An 18,749-nucleotide genomic window follows, 5' to 3' on the forward strand; every position below is an offset into this window, starting at 1 on the left:
ATGTCTTATAAATCCCAATTAAGAAAACATTCTTGGAATGGAAGTAATAGTACAAAATTTGAGGGAAACATTCAGAAACTCCTAAAGGAACACATTATTGCACTTACTGTTTCACATTATAATAATTCAATCCAGCCTATTAAAAAGATGGATGAGTGTTATAGATTTACAGTAGATTATGGGAATTTAGACAACCTCCCCAGATTGGGGGGGGGTACCTAGATATAGGTGCTATCAGAAACAATATCACCACTGGATCTGGAACTGATTACATGGGGATAGACTCATCTGACATGTCCCTTGCTGTTTCAGTTGATAAGGAGAGCCAACCCATGACTGCATTCACATGATATCAAGGATACTAGGTTATCAACAAGATACCTTAACAACCCAGTAATAGCTCACAACCTTCTAACAGAAGACATCCAGGTCTTCCAGCAAACCACAACACACACACAATCCAGCATTTCTTGTATTGATGACATCCTTATTTCTGGAGATAACTTGGAACAACAGACTAGAGTCACAATATAGTTAATGGAATAGCTTACACTCTGAGGATGGACAAATGAAGCAAGTAATGCCCAAGGACCCCACACTACAATAAAATTTCTGGGTATAATTTGGTCCTCTGAAGGCAGAAAAATAACTGGCCCAGTTATAAAGAAGATAGCATACAAACTACTATCACAAAAGCAGCAGGTCACGAACTGATAGGACTGTTTCGATACTGGAAAGAGCACAGACTACATAAGAAGATCATATTAAAACACATTTATAAAATAACTAGGAAAAGTAGGGAATTCAGATGAACAGAGACTCAAGAGGCAGCCTTAACTTATTTCAGAAATGCTGTCAGAAATTTTAATACATAGGTACTGGCTAATGAGGACTCTAAAAATAAATGCAAGTATCTATATTCATATTTGTAATATGAATTACATATTACATTCGTAATGTATAAAAAGGAGGGTTTCCAGATTTGTAAATCTGAAATGGTGTCTGAGGATAAAAACACTGCAGGACCCCAAATTTTACCTGATAGCATTTTAGGCTAAGTACTCATGGTCCAAGAACAGATACCAATCATTTGAAAGTTTCCCCTGGGCACTTGATAAGGCCCTACAAAATACAGAGCCACCAACAGAAACTAAGCCAATTACACTTAAAACTCCAACAGTCTATTCTGAAGTAAGTAAAGCAGACGCCTGACAGAGGGGAACTACTTCTGACCATAAAGTCCTAACATGGAAATTGTATATTTCTGAATGGGATAAATAGAGGAAGTGTTGACCCCTGTATTAACTGAAAAAATCCCAGCAATGTCAGTAGTGGATTTGCTGGAATTTCCAAGGGGTGAGCCTATTCGAGCTCAGGCAGTTGGGCAATAGGAACCACCTTAGTCCATGGCACTCAACAATACATGCTTCCATAACACCATGGGGTGAACACTATCAGGCTATGGTCTTGAGGACTAGTAGTGGTCTTAGCTGACACAATCAGGCTCAGGAGAACCAAGATGATATGCTGAGCTAATAGCCATAAAATGGGAGACTGAACAATCTGTTTAGGAAAATCAGAAGGAGGTGTCTATTTTCTCAGACTCATGGGCAGTAGCTAATTGAATAGCAATTTTGGTCAAGAACATGGTGGGAAAGTGATCGGAAAATAGGAAGTAGTATATAGGGTAAGGACATATGGCAGATAATAGCACTGTATGACATCTCCATATTCATCACACATCTCTGCACCTCACAAGGACAACTCTGAAGTAACCAATTTAACAAGTAGGTAGGCAAACTCAATAGGTAAACCAAAGAGGCAAAGTTTCCTAAAATTTAACTAGAAAACAAAATGATTCATGGTAAAGGAGAAAACAAATTCAAAACACAACCATACATAAACAAGTAGAACGATGGAATATACAAACTGAACACATAGATATGACCAATATTAGGATCATTCCATGGGCACATCATCAAACAGTTCATGCTGGCATACATGACACCAGAAGCTGGATAGAGAAAAGAAACATGTATGTACCTACCAAATACGTCCAATTCGAAAATTTTAAAAAAGTGAGAATTGCCAAAAGTTTAAAGCTTCAAGGTCATTACTGAATACTATAGGTACAGTCAAAGCTGACAGACCCTTCCAAATTAAGCAAATTGATTATATAGAATGCTTGCCTACATCAGAGAATAAACTGAATGTATGCACCATTGAAGACACATGGGCAGGAATAGGATTACCCTATCCTTGCAGGAAAAATGATTTTTTAAAAATCCAGCATTAGAGCATTCAAAATCTGGATGGTATCGTATCCCATCCATCATAAAATCAGATCGGGGCACCCATTTCACAACAAAGTGAATACAAGAATGGGCTAAGGACAAGGCATAATGTGTAACTTTAAAGCCCTATCACCTCTGGATCAACTGAAAGGTGTAATGGTTTGCTGAAACGAAAGCTTAGGTTGCTTACTAAAAATCTAGATATGAAAGCTTGGACTAAAACAATCTGGGAGGTGACAAGATCTCTAAGACATAGTTATAGAAACGATATAAAAACTCGCAATGAATGAATAGTGCAGCCATCCAGAGATAAGAACTAGCACTAACAACACCCCAGAATCTAAATCAAAAGGCAAAGTATTAATAAAAAGAATAATGATATATATCGTACTGGGGAAATTATAGCACCTGCCACTAATGAAACATAGAGGGTGACCAAAGCAAAAGGCATATTACATCAAATTAAAGAAAATAATAGGATGCCTCTATAATAATATCAGGATGGAAGAACACCATCTTTTACTGTATCAACACTACATGCCTAATATTTAGCCTAGCATGATGCAGCGTGATTATGCCTGGGGAACTATTAGCAATAATGGCCATAATAACTGTAGATTTCCTTGAGTGACAAGAACAAGAATGAATTAAAAATTTATAGGACACTGCTGCCTGGGGACGCTGCCAAGTAAGCATCGTTAAAGTCTCCCCTCCCACCACCATCATGTCTAAGTCAGAGACTCCCACAGAGCCTGAACAGCTGTGGAAGCTCTTCATCGGAGTTTTGAGCTTTGAAACAACCGACGAGAGTCTGAGGAGCCATTTTGAGCAATGGGGAACGCTTACGGACCGTGTGGTAATGAGCGATCCAAACACCAAGCACTCCAGAGGCTTCGGGTTTGTCACGTAAGCCACGGTGGAGAATGTGGATACAGCCATGAATGCGAGGCCACGCAAGGTGGATGGAAGAGTTGTGGAACCAAAGAGGGCTGTCTCAAGGGAAGATTCTCAAAGACCTGGTGCCCACTTAACTGTGAAAAAGATTTTTGTTGGTGGCGTGAAAGAAGACACTGAAGAACATCATCTAGGAGTTCGTTTTGAACAGTACGGGGAAATTGAAGTGATTGAACTCATGACTGACCGAGGCAGTGGCAAAAAGGTTTTGCTTTTGTAACATTTGATAACCATGACTCTGTAAACAAGATTGTCATTCGAAAATATCACACTGTGAATGGCCACAACTGTGAAGTAAGGAAAGCCCTATCTAAGCAAGGGATGGCTAGTGCTTCATCCAGCCAAAGAGGTCGAAATGGTTCTGGAAACTTTGGTGGTGGTCGTGGAAGTGGTTTTGGTGGGAATGACAATTTTGGTCATGGAGGGAACTTCAGTGGGCGAGGTGGCTTTGGTGGCAGTTGAGGTGGTGGTGGATATGGTGGCAGTGTGAATGGCTATAACGGTTTTGGGAATGATGGTGGTTATGGAGGAGGCAGCCCTGGTTACTCTGGAGGAAGCAGGTGCTATGAAAGTGGTGGACAGGGTTATGGAATCAGGGTAGTAGCTATGGCGGGAGCGGCAGCTATGACAGCTTTAGCAACAGAGGAGGTGGAGGCAATTTTGGAGGAGACGGAAGCTATAATGATTTTGGCAATTACAACAATCAGTCCTCAAATTTTGGACCCATGAAAGGAGGAAAATTTGGAGGCAGAAACTCTGGCCCCTATGGTGGTGGAGGCCAATACTTTGCCAAACCATGAAACCGAGGTGGCTATGGCGGTTCCAGCAGCAGCAGTAGCTACGGCAGTGGCAGAAGGTTTTAATTATTGCCAGGAAACAAAGCTCAGCAGGAGAGGAGAGCCAGAGAAATGACAGGGAAGCTACAGGCTACAGCAGATTTGTAAACTCTGACAACACAGTGGTGCCAGGGCCTCACTGCTACAAAGAAGACATGTCTTAGACAATACTCATGTATATGGGCAAAAAACTGAAGGACTAATTGCATAACAGGCTATTTTAGTTTCTGTTCTGTGGAAAGTGTAAAACATTCCAACAAAGGATTTTAATGTAGATTTTTTTTTTTTGCACCCATGCTGTTGATTGCTAATGTGATAGTCTGATCATGATGCTGAATAAATGTGTCTTTTTAAAAATGTGCTGTGTAAAGTTAGTCTACTCTGACACCATCTTGATATACTTCCCCAACCGTGTGAAGTTAGAATTCCTTCAGGGTGGGGCACCTGGGTGGCACAGCGGTTAAGCGTCTGCCTTCGGCTCAGGGCGTGATCCCGGCGTTCTGGGATCGAGCCCCACATCAGGCTCTTCCGCTATGAGCCTGCTTCTTCCTCTTCCACTCCCCCTGCTTGTGTTCCCGCTCTCGCTGGCTGTCTCTATCTCTGTCAAATAAATAAATAAAATCTTAAAAAAAAAAAAAAAAGAATTCCTTCAGGGTGATGCCAGGTTCCATTCAAAATTTATTTGCAACCTGCTTGGGCACAGAAGCCATTGTCTCCACAAACCTTGGTGTAGTTGAACTGACAGTTAATGTGTTGTGATCTGGAGTTCACCATTAAAAGGGTCACCCACTGCTAGACTACTTATGACTATGTCCTTCATGACTCCTCCACAAATTATATATAACATGGGAAAATGGCCAGGATAATGTGCACTAAGCCGAACTCCACCCTACCCTACTGGAGTCAAAGGAAAAATAAGGAACATAGGATATGTAAAACTATAACAGGTAATGAATCCCACTATAGAAAGAACAAGATGTTATTCCACATAATAGAAGATACAGAAACTATTAAAACAACTGGAGAAATATTTCACCTTGGACCTCTTCAATTTAATCTAATACACGTAAATCATATACATTAGAAAACTTAGGACAAGTAAAGGCACATTTGGAAGATGAGACCAATAAAGTCAAAACAACTTTGCAGGAATTGAAAGAACAAACACATGCATTCCCTAAAATAGCAACAGAGTTGCATCTGATACTGTGGAGATCAAAGATGTGCAAGCTCGTGCCTCCAGGAGCTTTATGCAAATAATGTTTACTTAGAAATAGACGTAGAAATAGATGTACAAAGGCCTGACATAGAAAGTGGTAAGTCTGGAAGTGATATAAGGACATCATCTCATTTAGTCAGGCATGTGTAAGACTTGTCCTATATATGGTCACAAATGGAAAGATTCATTTTATAGAACTCAGTTAAAATTGAGAGTGACATAGCTTCAGAATGTCTAAAGGAAATGCCTTTGTGCGTGCGCATGTGTGTGTGTGTGTGTGTGTGTGTGTGTGTGTGTGTGTGACTCATGATCTCATTAAAAACTTAATTTTCCCTCCAAGAGCTTCCAAGACATGGCTGAATGACATGCTTTATCATGTCTCCTTCTGGACTTGTGAAAATAAGTAGACAACACACAAGAATGGTGGAGGTGGTGGTTGTGGTGGTGGTGGGCTGGGATTAACATTCATTCAACATATGCTATAAGTCCAGTATTTTATTAGGCTGTTACATATTTTCTTCGTTGACACAATCATCCTGAAAGACAGTTTTATTTCTCCATTTTACAGGTGGGGAAATGAGGTGCAGAGAGTGTAAATGAGCTGTCCAGGGTCACACAGCTAGTAAGACCCAGAAATGGAACCCTAGCTGGCTCAGAAGCCTATGGTCTTTCCTCTGTATACCCTTCCCCCTTTCACTAGAGCTGGTTAGCAGTTATATAAAGTGTAATTATCTGGCTAAGAATTATTTTTGCACAATGCTTTCTAGTCTACAGAATACTTGCATTCTTTGAATCATCCTTGTCAACATAATGCCAAGCTGACTCCCTCCTTTAGTACTTACAAGATTTTGTTTATTGACTTTAATTAAGTGACCCCACTTAGAAGTATAAAGGTATTTATTAGAAGGTTTGAATTCATCTATAAAGAAGAAAACAATTCCACAGAGGTGTGTGGCATGACCACCCCATCCACTTGAAGATGATGGCTGTACCCCAGGGTTCCGAAGTCGCTGATACATGGACTATATTGTTTCACAGTATTACACTTCACTTCTGCTCTAGACTGGATGTCACCTCCCCAAGACCTCCTCTATGTATGTGCACCCTCATCCCCATGTGGCTGACTCAGGCAGCCCTTGTAGGCAGGCCAGTGGCCTTAAAAGCAGCTTCTTTCCCCACCCCAGAACTACAGATCAGGTCTTCTTGGCTGACTGGCATTTCTCCTATGCCAATTAGACCAACATGAAAGACTAGTGAGTGGGAAATAATGCAAAGAGTCCCCGCCAAAAAACATTGGTCTTATATACTGGTGTGTCATCTATGCCAATATACATGGCAGCAAAGAGCCTCCAGAGGGCAGAGCTTATTTGTCATTGTCCTTGAACTGTGTCTTCAGTTTGCTTCTCCACTTTGGTGACCCAAGGTAAGGAATAAATCATGGTCCTCCATGGCGAAGTTCTACTAGCCCCAACGTATAAATAGCAACCATCCTGCCTCTTTCCCAAGTTAGGTGGTGTAATGCCCGTTCAATGGATGCAGCACAGATTCAGATATGTTCCATGATTTGCCCAATGCCACACAGCCAGTGCCAAGGCGGGTCAAGGCCAGGGTACTTCAAGACTTGAGCTCAGATTCTTGTATGTTCTTGGATGGGAAGTGAATTAAAAGCAAAACAAGACTTGTTGGGTGTTAAGTTTCTTTTTTTTTTAATAAGTAAAGTGAGTCAAAAATAACCAGAATGGAGATAAACTTGAGTGTTAAGATACAAATTAATTTTTAAAAAGAGTAATCAAAGTTATTATAAGAAGATTAATTGTTGTGTCTTATGAAAAGTCTAATTTGTATTATAATTCATATTATTTGATAAATAATACCACGAGAGCATCAGAAATTTAAAAAACACCTACACTCTCATTATGATAACAAACTATTTTAATATTCCATATTCCACCTCAGACTTTATTTACACGCATAGAAGTGTTTGGCATAATTGACATTCTATTGTATTGCTCCATTGTGATGTTGCTTTTTAAAAAACTTAACATACTACAAGCACATTATATTGATTTATAGTAATTATTTAAAATGACTGAATAATATTCTATCAATTGTTATCAAAGATTGTTTAAACATCTTTTTGACTTGTTTTTATTTGCTTCCTCTTATTAAAAGAATAATGTTCCAAGAAGCTACTCTAAGCCCATAACTTCATCCTTTTACAAATAAAAAAATTATAGTTGTTGATTGAAATACATGAAATATGTGTCTAAGTGTGTATGTGTATGTTTAATTTTAGTTCATTGAAGGAAAGTTAATTTAATTTAATTTTTTAAAAAAGATTTTATTTATTTGTCAGAGAGAGAGAATAAGCAGGGGGAGCGGCAGGCAGAGGGAGACGTAGGCTCCCCACTAAGCAAGGAGCCTGATGTGGGATTCAATCCCAGGACCCTAGGATCATGACCTGAGCCAAAGGCAGATGCTTAACAGACTGAGCCACCCTGCGAAAGTTAATTTTAGGAAAGAAGAAAGAAGACAATAAATACCACCTTGTAATCCCACCAGTTAGAATAATTACTGTTAAACTTCTGGTATTATAAAGATGCACATTCTTTATGTAGTTATCAAATAATATTTGGGACTTATATTTATATATTATTAACATCTTGAGTCATAGCATAATACTGCTTCTGCATCCACTTCCATTCATGAATATTTTCTCATTTTATTAAGTTTTTGTTTGTATCCTGCACCATAATTTATTTAATTGCATCCTTCTTATTGGACACTTAGTGTTTTTTTAAAATTCTCTATAGTTAATGACACTACAATTATTTTGAAATTAGTCTTTGTAAACACCTATAATTAGTTCCTTAGAGCTAAATTTCTAGAATTGGAATAACTGATTTAAGGGTTTTGATATTTTTGTTTTATATTACCATATTGCTTTGCAGAAGAATTGTATCATGTAAACTTCTCCTTTCTCTATATGAGGGTGTCCTTTTTCCCTCATGCTGGCAAGAGTCAGTTTCTTTATTAAAAAAAAAAAGAAGAACCCCCCTCCCCCCACCAAATAGCTCTGTCAATTTGTTAGGTAAAAAATACACTCTCTTGTATAATTTTAGATTTCTGTGACACTTTTGAAGCCAAAAATTTATATCCTCCATTTGTGAATAATATTTTTATGTGAATGTTCATGTTATTTCTCCATTTAAAAAAAATTGAGGTGTTCACTTTTTGTCATTTTTAAAGAGCTCTTGTATAGACTAAAGATATTAATTCCTTTATCAAATATGTTCTATGTATCCCTCCATTTAAATTATACTTTTATTTTGTTTATGCAAAATTTTGATGAATAAAAACTTTAGATCTTTAGGCATACGATATATCATTTTTTTTCAGTTTTTTTGCCTCAGACTACATTAGGAAAAACAAAGAACTACAAAGAGAAATAGATGAATCCACTATCGTAGTTGGAGACTTCACACCGCTCTGTAAGAAATGAGTGTTATGCTTAGAAAGTCTTTCTCTTTCTGAGATTACATGGCTTCACCTTGAATTTTCTTTATTCCATTTAAAAAAAAAAATTATTTCCTTAATTTAACTGAAATACTTTTGGTATATGGCCTTGCTTCACTTAAATTGTATGTATGTGTTGAAGGTGGTTAAAAATTTCCATTTATATACATTTATTAATGTAAGTTGCAAAAAAATTATTTTACCAACTATATATATATATATATGAATGTATATATATGAATGTATATATATGAATGTATATATTCTTATGCATTTGTATATATAAATGTGCATATATGTGTATATATAAATGTATATATTTGTATATATAAATGTATATATGTATATAATGTATATATATGTATGTATATATGCTTATGCATTTGTATATATAAATGTATTGAATGACAACAATTAACAGAAGACAGGAGGGAGGAATTAGGACTATTTTGTGAGTATAGGGTACTCATACCACCCATGAAGTGGTATAGTATTATTTGAAAATAGACTTGAATTAGTTATAAATTTATATTGCAAACTTTAAAAAAAAATAAAAAAAGAAGTATAACTGATATGCTAAGAAAGAAGAGAAAGAGAAGTCAAGAAAATGAAATCATGGGGCGCCTGGGTGGCTCAGTTGTTAAGCGTCTGCCTTTGGCTCAGGGCGTGATCCTGGCATTCTGGGATCAAGCCCCACATCAGGTTCCTCTGCTGGGAGACTGCTTCTTCCTCTCCCACTCCCCCTGCGTGTTCTCCCCCTCTCGCTGGCTGTCTCTCTCTGTCAAATAAAAAAATAAAATCTTTAAAAAAAAAAAAAAAAGAAAATGAAATCATGCAAAATCCTCACTTAAACCATAAGAGACAGAAAGAGTGAATGAAAAAAATAGGAATAAAGAACAAGGGCAATAAATAGAAAACAACAACAAATGTGGTAGATATTAATCCACCTATATCAATAATCACTTTGAACATTAATCATCTAAATATACCAATTAAGATACAGAAATTTCAAAGTGCATCAAAAGAGAAGACCTAACTATATGTTGTCTGTAAGAAACTTGATTTAGATAAAAAATACACATAGATTATAAGTAAATGGATGGAGAAAAATACACTATGCTAACACTAATCAAAAGAAAGCAGGAGTAGCCATATTAATTTTAGGCAGAACAGACTTCAAGGAAAGGAAAGTTATTAGGGATGAAAAGGAAATTAAATAATGGCATTAGGGATCAATGTTCCAAGAAAGTGTAACAATTTTTAACATGTATGCACCTAACAACAGAGCATCAGACTACATTAGGAAAAACAAAGAACTACAAAGAGAAATAGATGAATCCACTATCGTAGTTGGAGACTTCACACCGCTCTGTAAGAAATGAGCAGATCCAGCAGGAAGAAAATCAGTAAGAGGACAGTTGAACTCAGTAACACTATCAATCAATCAGAGATAATTGACATCTATAGACTACTTCATCCAACAGCAGCAGAACACTACCTATGCTCAAGTTCACATGGAACATTTAGCAATATAGGCCACATTTTCGGTCATAAAACACACCTTAACAAATTTAAAAGAATAGAAATCATACAATGTCTACTTTCAGACCACAATGCATTGAAACTAGAAATCAGTAACAGAAAGGTACCTGGAACATCCCCAAATACTTGGAGATTAAACAACATACTTCTAACAACACACAGGTCAAAGAAGAAATACCAGAAAATATTTTAAAATATTTTTAACTAAATAAAAATAAAAATACAATTTATCAAAATCTAGGAGGTACTGTAAAAGCACCACTTAGAGAGAAGTTTATACCATTGAATGCATATGTTAAAAAATAAGAAAGATCTAAAATTAATAACCTAAGTTTCCACATTAGGAAACTAGAAAAATAAAAACAAATTAAATCCAAAGTAGGCATGAAATAAAAGAAATACGAACCAGAGCAGAAGTCAATGAAATTGAAAACAGGAGATTAGTAGAGAAAATCAATAAAATCAAAGCTGATTCTTTGAAAAGATCAATAATATCAATAAACCTTTAGCCAGGCTACGAAGAAAAACAGAGAGAGGACAAAAATTACAAAAATCGTAAATGAAATAAAGGCCATCGTTACAGATCCCATGGACATTAAATGGATAATAAAGGAATACTACAAACAGCTCTATGCCACAAAATTGACAACCTGGATGAAATGAACGAAATCCTTGCTAATTTGCTAATACTCACATGAGAGGAAATAGACAATCTAAATAGGCCTATATCTACCAAAGAAATTGGATCAATAATTAGTAAACTTTCAAAAGAAAAGTCACCAGGCCCAGATGAGTTCATTGGTAAATTCTATCAAACATTTAAGAAAGAAATTATTCTAATTCTCTATAGTCTCTTTCAGAGAATAGAAACAGAGGGAATACTAACTCATTCTATGAAGTCAGCATTATCCAAATACCAAAATCAGACAAATGTATTACAAGAAAAAACCACATAATCAATATCTCTCATGAACACAGATGCAAAAATCCTCCACAAAATAATAACTAATCTAATCCAGCAATATATAAAAAGTATTATATACCACAACCAAGTTGAATTTATCTCAGGTATGCAAGGCTGGTTTAATATTAAAAAATCTAGGGGCGCCTGGGTGGCTCAGTTGGTTAAGCGTCTGCCTTCAGCTCAGGTCATGATCCCAGGGTCCTGGGATTGAGCCCTGTATTGGGCACCTTGCTCAGTGGGGAGCCTGCTTCTCCCTCTCCCTCTGCCTCCTGCTCCCCAGCTTGTGCTCTCTCTCTTTCTGTCAAATAAATAAAATCTTTAAGAAATATGCTAAAAAATCCATTAATGTCACAATTTACATCAACTGACTAAAAAAGAAGAAAACAAACTACATGAGTATATCAATAGATGCAGAAGAAGTATTTGCAAAGTCTTGTAGCCATTCATGATAAAAATCCTCAGTAAACTAGGAATAGAGAACTTTTTCAACTTCATAAAGAATATCCACAAAAATGCTACAGCTAACATCTTACTTAGCAGTGAGAAACTTAAGCTTTCCCACTAGGATTAAAAACAAAGCAAGGATGTCCCCTCTCACCAGTCCTTTTCAACATCATACTATAATTTCTAGCTAATGCAATAAGAGAAAAACAGGAAATAAAAAGTATGCATTTTGGGAAAGAAGAAATAAAGCTATTTTGCTTGAAGATGACATAATTATCTATGTAGAAGACCCAAAGAAGCAACAAAAAAATCTGCTGGAATTAATAAGTGGTTATAGCAAAGTTGCAGGGTACAAAGTTAATATACAAGCACCAGTTATTTTCCTATATGCCAGCAATGAACAATGGAATTTGAAATTAAAAGCACAATACCATTTACATTAGCACCCTCCAAAATGAAATTCTTAGATATAAATCTAACAAAATATGTGCAAGGTATATATCAGGAAAACTACAAAAATCTGTTGAATTAAATCAAAGAAAAAAGTAAATGCAGAGATAGTCTATGTGTATAGGAAGACTCAGTATTATCAAGATGTCAATTTTTAACTTGATCTATATGTTAAATGTAAACTCAATAAAAATTCCAGCAAGTTATTTTGTGAATATCAACCAACATATTCTAAAGTTTATATGGAGAGCAAAAGACCTAGAATTGGCAATATAGTATTCAAAGAGAAGAACAAAGTCAGAGGACCTAACTTCAAGACTTGCAATAAAGCAACACTAATCAAGACAGTGTGGTATTGGCAAAAGAACTGACAAATAGATCAGCAGAACAGACAAATTTATTAACGGATAAAACAGACAAATAGATCAATTTTCAGAATAGAGTGCCCAGAAATAGTCTCACATAAAGGACAAAGGAGCAAAGGTAATATAATAGAGCAAAGGTAGTCTTTTCAACAAATGGTGCTGGAACAACTGGAATCCACATGCAAAAAAATGAATGTAGGCACAGACCATACACCCTTCACAAAAATTAACTCAGAATATACCACAGATCTAAATTTAAAGTTAAAAATGATAAAACTCCTAGAAGAAAAACACAGGGGAAAACCTAGATGACCTTGGGTATGGCAATGACTTTTTAGATACAAAACTAAAGATATCAACCATAAAAGAAAAATTGAAAAGCTGGTCCTCATTCAAATTAAACACTTCTGCTCTGTGAGAGACAAATAATCATGAGAATGAGATGAGAAGAGAAGAGACAGAAAAATATTTGGAAAGGGTATATCTGATAAAGGATGTTATCTAAAATTGTATAAAGAACTCTTAATTCAATAATAAGAAAACAAATAATTTAATTAAAAATAGGCAAAAACTTTAATGGGCACCTCATCAAAGAAGATAATATAGATAGACAAAAAGCATATGAATAGATGTTCCATATTATATGTCATCAGGGAAATAGAAATTAAAAACAAGAACAAGATACCCCTACACACCTACTAGAATGGCCAAAATCTAGATCACTGACAACACTAAATGCTGGTGAGGGTGTGGAGCAACAGGAGTTTTCATTCACTCCTGATGGGAATGCAAGCTGGTACAGCCATTCTGGATGACAAAACTAAACGTATTCTTACCATATGATCCAGCAGTCATGCTCCTTGGTATTTGCCCAAAGGAACTGAAAACATGGGTACCCAAAAACCTGCACATGAATGTTTACATCAGCTTTATTCATAATTACCATAACTAAAACAACCAAGATGTCCTTCAGTAGGTGAATGGATAAACAAACTGGGACATCCAGACAATTAACTATTTTTCAATGCTATAATGAAATGATCTATCAAGTCATGAAAAGACATGGAGGATCCTTAAATGCATATTACTAATCACTTAGTAAATAGTAATTATTCTTCACAAGAAGCCAATTTAAAAAGGCTACATACTGTACGATTTCAATTATATGACATTCCGGGAAAGACAAAACTATGGAGACAGTAAAAAGATCAGTGGTTGCCAGGGGCTGTCAGGGGAGAAGAGATAAATAGGCAGAGCACAGAGGCTTTTTAAGGCAGGAAGAGTACTCTGTATGATACCGTAATGATAGCATGTCATTATACCAAACCCTTTAGGTGTACAACACCAAGAGTGAACTCTAATGTGAACTAGGGACTTTGGGTAATTACGATGTGTTAATGTAGGTTCATGGGTTGTAACAAATGTACCACTCTGGTAGAGGGGTGCTGATAATGGGGGAGTTATGCATGCGTGTGGGGTAGGGGTATATGAGAAATCTTTGAACCTATCCCTCAATTTTGCTGTGAACTTAAAATTGCTCTAAAAATAAAGTCTTAATTAAGAAAATAATTTGATATAAAGACGGATTTTTATTCAACTATTACCAAATTCAGCTGCTATAGAAAGCAAGACATACTTATAATGTTGAGTTTTAAGATTATATAAGTCTCAGTGTTATGCTAAATGGAAAGATGCTTCGTGTTCATGGATTGGATGACTTAAGATGGCAGTACTGCCCAAGTTGAACTGCAGATCAACAAAACATGTTCTTAAATTAGTTTGTATTGATGACTGTACAACCCTGTGAATATATTTTTAAAAATGTAAAATTCTACATATGTCATGTAGCTATTTCCTTTGATAACACCCAAAGAACTGGATCTAGCCCAGAGAAGGCTGACTAGAGTGACCAAGACAAAGCCCTCTGTGCTCATTCTCATTGTCTATTTCTCTCCTTCAGCAGTAAAGTGCATGTGGCACCTGTCAGTAGTTCTCAGTGCTGGCTCTATGTTGGAATCACTTGGGCCCCATCCCAGGCCAATTAAGTCAGAACCTTTGTGGGGCCCAGGTTCAATGTTTTAAAAAATCTCCCAGGGCAGCAGACCCTAGCCGAGAACTTATGCTAAGGATATAATAGGAAAACTTGTTTGTGACCCTGTGGGCTTTAGCGTTTATGTCAGAGCACAGCAGTCGGAATGCCTGGCTTGCCCAGCGGCCGGGAATGCCCGGCTTACACAGCAGTTGGGAACGCCCAGCTTGCTCAGGGCAGAACGCTGCCCCAACAGAAACTTGATTGCTCTTGACAATAGTCCACGGGGTCCACAGAAACACGTTTAAGAATAGGCCTCGGGGCACCTGGGTGGCTCAGTCGTTAAGTGTCTGCCTTTGGCTCAGGGCGTGATCCCGGAGTCCTAGGATCGGGCCCCACATCAGGCTCCTCCGCTGGGAGCCTGCTTCTTCCTCTCCCACTCCCTCTGCTTGTGTTCCCTCTCTCACTGGCTGTCTCTCTCTCTCTCTGTCAAATAAATAAATAAAATCTTAAAAAAAAAAAAAAAGAATAGGCCTCACTTGCTGAACGTTACATCATGTAATCCCATGACCTTCCCCGTGACGTACTACTATTCACCAGGATGTAATACGGCTCATTCCCTTGATTGTCTTTGATTGTTTATTGCCAATAAATACGCGAGGTTACAGCTGTTCAGGTCGATCGCACTGTTGGCAGTGGCACACCTGGCGGTCGTCCCCTGCACCATGCTCTCTTTCGCAAGCTAACCTGTCTGTGCCTCGTCCTTCTCCCGAATCAATGCCCCGGCTTCGCGGGCGGTGTCACGGCATCCCAGGACTTCAGGTTTCTGATCCAGCATGTATGGAGCTTAGAAGTCATCACCCCATTCTATCAATAAGTAAAAAACTGAACAAACTAAAAAATCAACAAGGCTTCTTAGATCTATCAAAGGAGAAAGGTCACAGGGAAAACTGGTGCTCCTTGAACTAGACAGACGTGAATACAGACAATCTCAATTTACTAGAGCAGAAACCCACCTCAATGAGAACAAAAATGAAGGAAGAAATCTAAGCTGTACTGATAAATTGCTAGAGGTTCTGTATGGACAAGTCGGGGAGATAAAACAAAACAAAACAAAACAAAAACACCCCAAAACCCAGGAAGATTTAATCACGGGGGCAGGACTCACACTTTTGTGTATTTTACCTCCAGGAGCTCTACCAGGTTCTCACAGTACAGATCAGAGAAAAACCCCTTGGGCTTCCAGGAGAGGAAGGTAAAAAGTAACCACTTTGAAACACACCAGAGCATTCTGAGAAAGGTATGCCCACAAGAGAAACTATTTTACCAGACCTAACATATTGGGATTTTATCAGAATCTAACCAACCCAGGTGAAAGAAAAAGAGCCAACTCCAGCTACTCTAGCCTTTCATGTGGGAGAAGGCAAATACACAAATCCAGCCCCCTCTGGCCATCCCGGACCACCTAAATGGGTAAAGGAAAAACTGCAAAGCATTTGAAAAATTGACATCTCAGCAGCACAGGCTCACTAAAAGCCTAGGATGTGATCATAAGACTCTACAAGCATACCTTCATATATTGTGGATTCAATGCTGGACCACCGCAATAAAGTGAATCAAGTGAATTTTTGCATTTCCAGTGCACATAAAATTTATGTTTGCACTATACTGTAGTCTATTAAGTATGCAATAACATTATGTCTAAAAAACCAAAGTCCATACCTTAATTTAAAAAATATATTATTTCTAAAAATGCTAACCATGATCGATGCCTTCAGAGACTCGTAATCTTGTCGCTGGTAGAGGGTCTTGCCTCCATGTTGATGATTGCTGACTGATCAGGGTGGTGGCTGCTAAAAGCTGGGGTGGCTGCAGCAATTTCTCAAAATAAGACAACAATGAAGTTTGTTACATCGATTGACTATTTCACAATTTCTCTGTAGCATGCAATACTGTTTGATAGCATTTTTAAAAAAAGATTTTATTTATTTATTTGACAGAGAGAGACAGCCAGCGAGAGAGGGAACACGAGCAGGGAGAGTGGGAGAGGAAGAAGCAGGCTCATAGCAGAGGAGCCTGATGTGGGGCTCGATCCCAGAACACTGGGATCACACCCTGAGCCGAAGGCAGACGCTTAACAACTGCGCCACCCAGGTGCCCCTGTTTGAAAGCATTTTACCCATGAGCTTCTTTCATAATTGGAGCTGATCCTCTCAAAACCTGCCATTGCGTTTTCAACTAAGTTTACACAATATTCTAAATCCTTGGTTGACATTTCAACAACCGTCACAGCATCTTCACTGGGAGTAATTCCATCTCAAGAAACCACTTACTTTGCTCATCCATAAGAAGCAGCTCCTCATCCATTCAAGTTTTACCATGACATTGAAGCAATTCAGTCACATATTCAGGCTCCGCTTCCAGTTCTAGTTCTCTTGCTATTTCTATGACATCTGCAGTTGTTTTCTCCACTGAAGTCTTGAACTTCAAAGTCATGCATGAGGGTTGAAATCAACTTCTTTCAAACTCCTGATAATGTTGGTATTTGGACCTCTTCCCATGAATCACAAATGTTCTTAGTGTTCATTTATGAACACTTTCTTGAAGGTTTTAAATTTACTTTGCCCAGATCCAGCAGAGGAATCACTGTAACAGCTATAGCCTTAAGAAATGTATTTCTTAAATAAGACTTGAAAGTCAAAATTACTCCTTAATCTATGGACTGGAGAATGGATGTTGTCTAAGCAGGCATGAAAACAACGTTAATGTCATTGTACATCTCCATCAGGGCTCTTGGGTGGCCAGGTATATTGTCAATGAGCAGTAATCTTTTAAAAGGAATCTTTTTTTTTTTTTTCCTGAGCAGTAGGTCTCAGTGGGCTTAAAATATATCATCCAGGCTTTATTGTTCCATTTATGGAGCATAGGCAGAGTAGACTAAGCATAATTCTTGAAGGCCCTAGAATTTTTGGAGTGGAAATAAGTATTGATTTCAACTTAAATTCACCATGTACATTAGCCCCTAACAAATGAGCTTTGAAGCTAGGCTTTGACTTCTCTCTAGCTATGAAAGTTCTAGATGGCATCTTTCAATATAAGACTGTTTTATCTACAATAAAAATCTGTTGTTTAGTGTGGCTACCTTGAGTATCATAGCTAGATTTTCTGGATAACTTGCTGCAGCTTCTACACCAGCACTTGCTGCTTCACCTTGCACTGTTACGTTATAGAGATGGCTTCTTTGCCTAAACCTCATGAACCAACCTCTGGTAGCTTCATACTTTTCTTCTGCAGCTTTCTCACCCTTCTCAGGCTTCATAAGATTGAAGTCAGGGTTGTGTTCTGATTAGGCTTTGGATTAATGGAATGTTGTGGCTGGTTTGATATTCTATCCACACTACTGAAACTTTCCCCATATCAGCAATAAGGCCAGCCATTTTGCTTTCTTACCATTTGTGTGTTCACTGGGATAGCACTTTTAATCTTCAAGAACTTTTCCTTTGTGTTCACAACTTGGCTAACTCTTTGCCACAAGAGGGCTAGTTTTCAGACTGTCTCAGCTTTTGACATACCTTCTTCACTAAGCTTAATCATTTCTAGCTTTTGATTTACAGTGAGACACATGACTCTTCCTCCCACTTGAATATTTAGAGGCCATTGTAGGGTTATTAATCGGCCTAATTTCAATATTGTTATGTCTCAGGGAACAGGAAGACCTGAGGGGAGAGAGGCAGAGGAATAGCCAGTTGGTAGAGCTGTTCTATCAAAATACACATGATACTTATGATTAAGTTTGCTGTCATATATAGGCAGTTTGTGGCATTCTTCATTCCTGTTACGGTTTTTTTTTTAATCTCTAGCATTTCTTTTTTATTTTTTCCTAGGATTTTCATCTCTCTTCTTACATTACCCATTTGTTCTTGGCTGTTGGCTACTTTTTGCATTAGATCCCTGAGCATATTAAACGTAGTGGTTTTAAATTTGTGGTCTGATGATTCCACTATCCCTGCCATATCTTGGTCTGTTTCTGATGCTTGCTCTATCTTCAGACTGAGTTTTTTTTACTTTTAGTATACTATATTTGTTATGGTGCTCTGTGATCAAGTGATTTTTTTTTTAAGATTTTATTTATTTAT

At 37.5% G+C, this 18,749-nt stretch overlaps 1 pseudogene; it reads left to right on the forward strand.

Annotated features, from left to right (window-relative positions):
• Window positions 1-3,018: 3,018 nt before the first annotated feature.
• LOC113262609 (heterogeneous nuclear ribonucleoprotein A1-like) lies at window positions 3,019-4,219 on the forward strand (annotated as a pseudogene).
• The last annotated feature ends 14,530 nt before the right edge of the window (window positions 4,220-18,749 follow it).

Source organism: Ursus arctos, unplaced genomic scaffold (assembly GCF_023065955.2).
Source record: "Ursus arctos isolate Adak ecotype North America unplaced genomic scaffold, UrsArc2.0 scaffold_2, whole genome shotgun sequence".
Lineage (NCBI taxonomy): Eukaryota > Metazoa > Chordata > Mammalia > Carnivora > Ursidae > Ursus > Ursus arctos.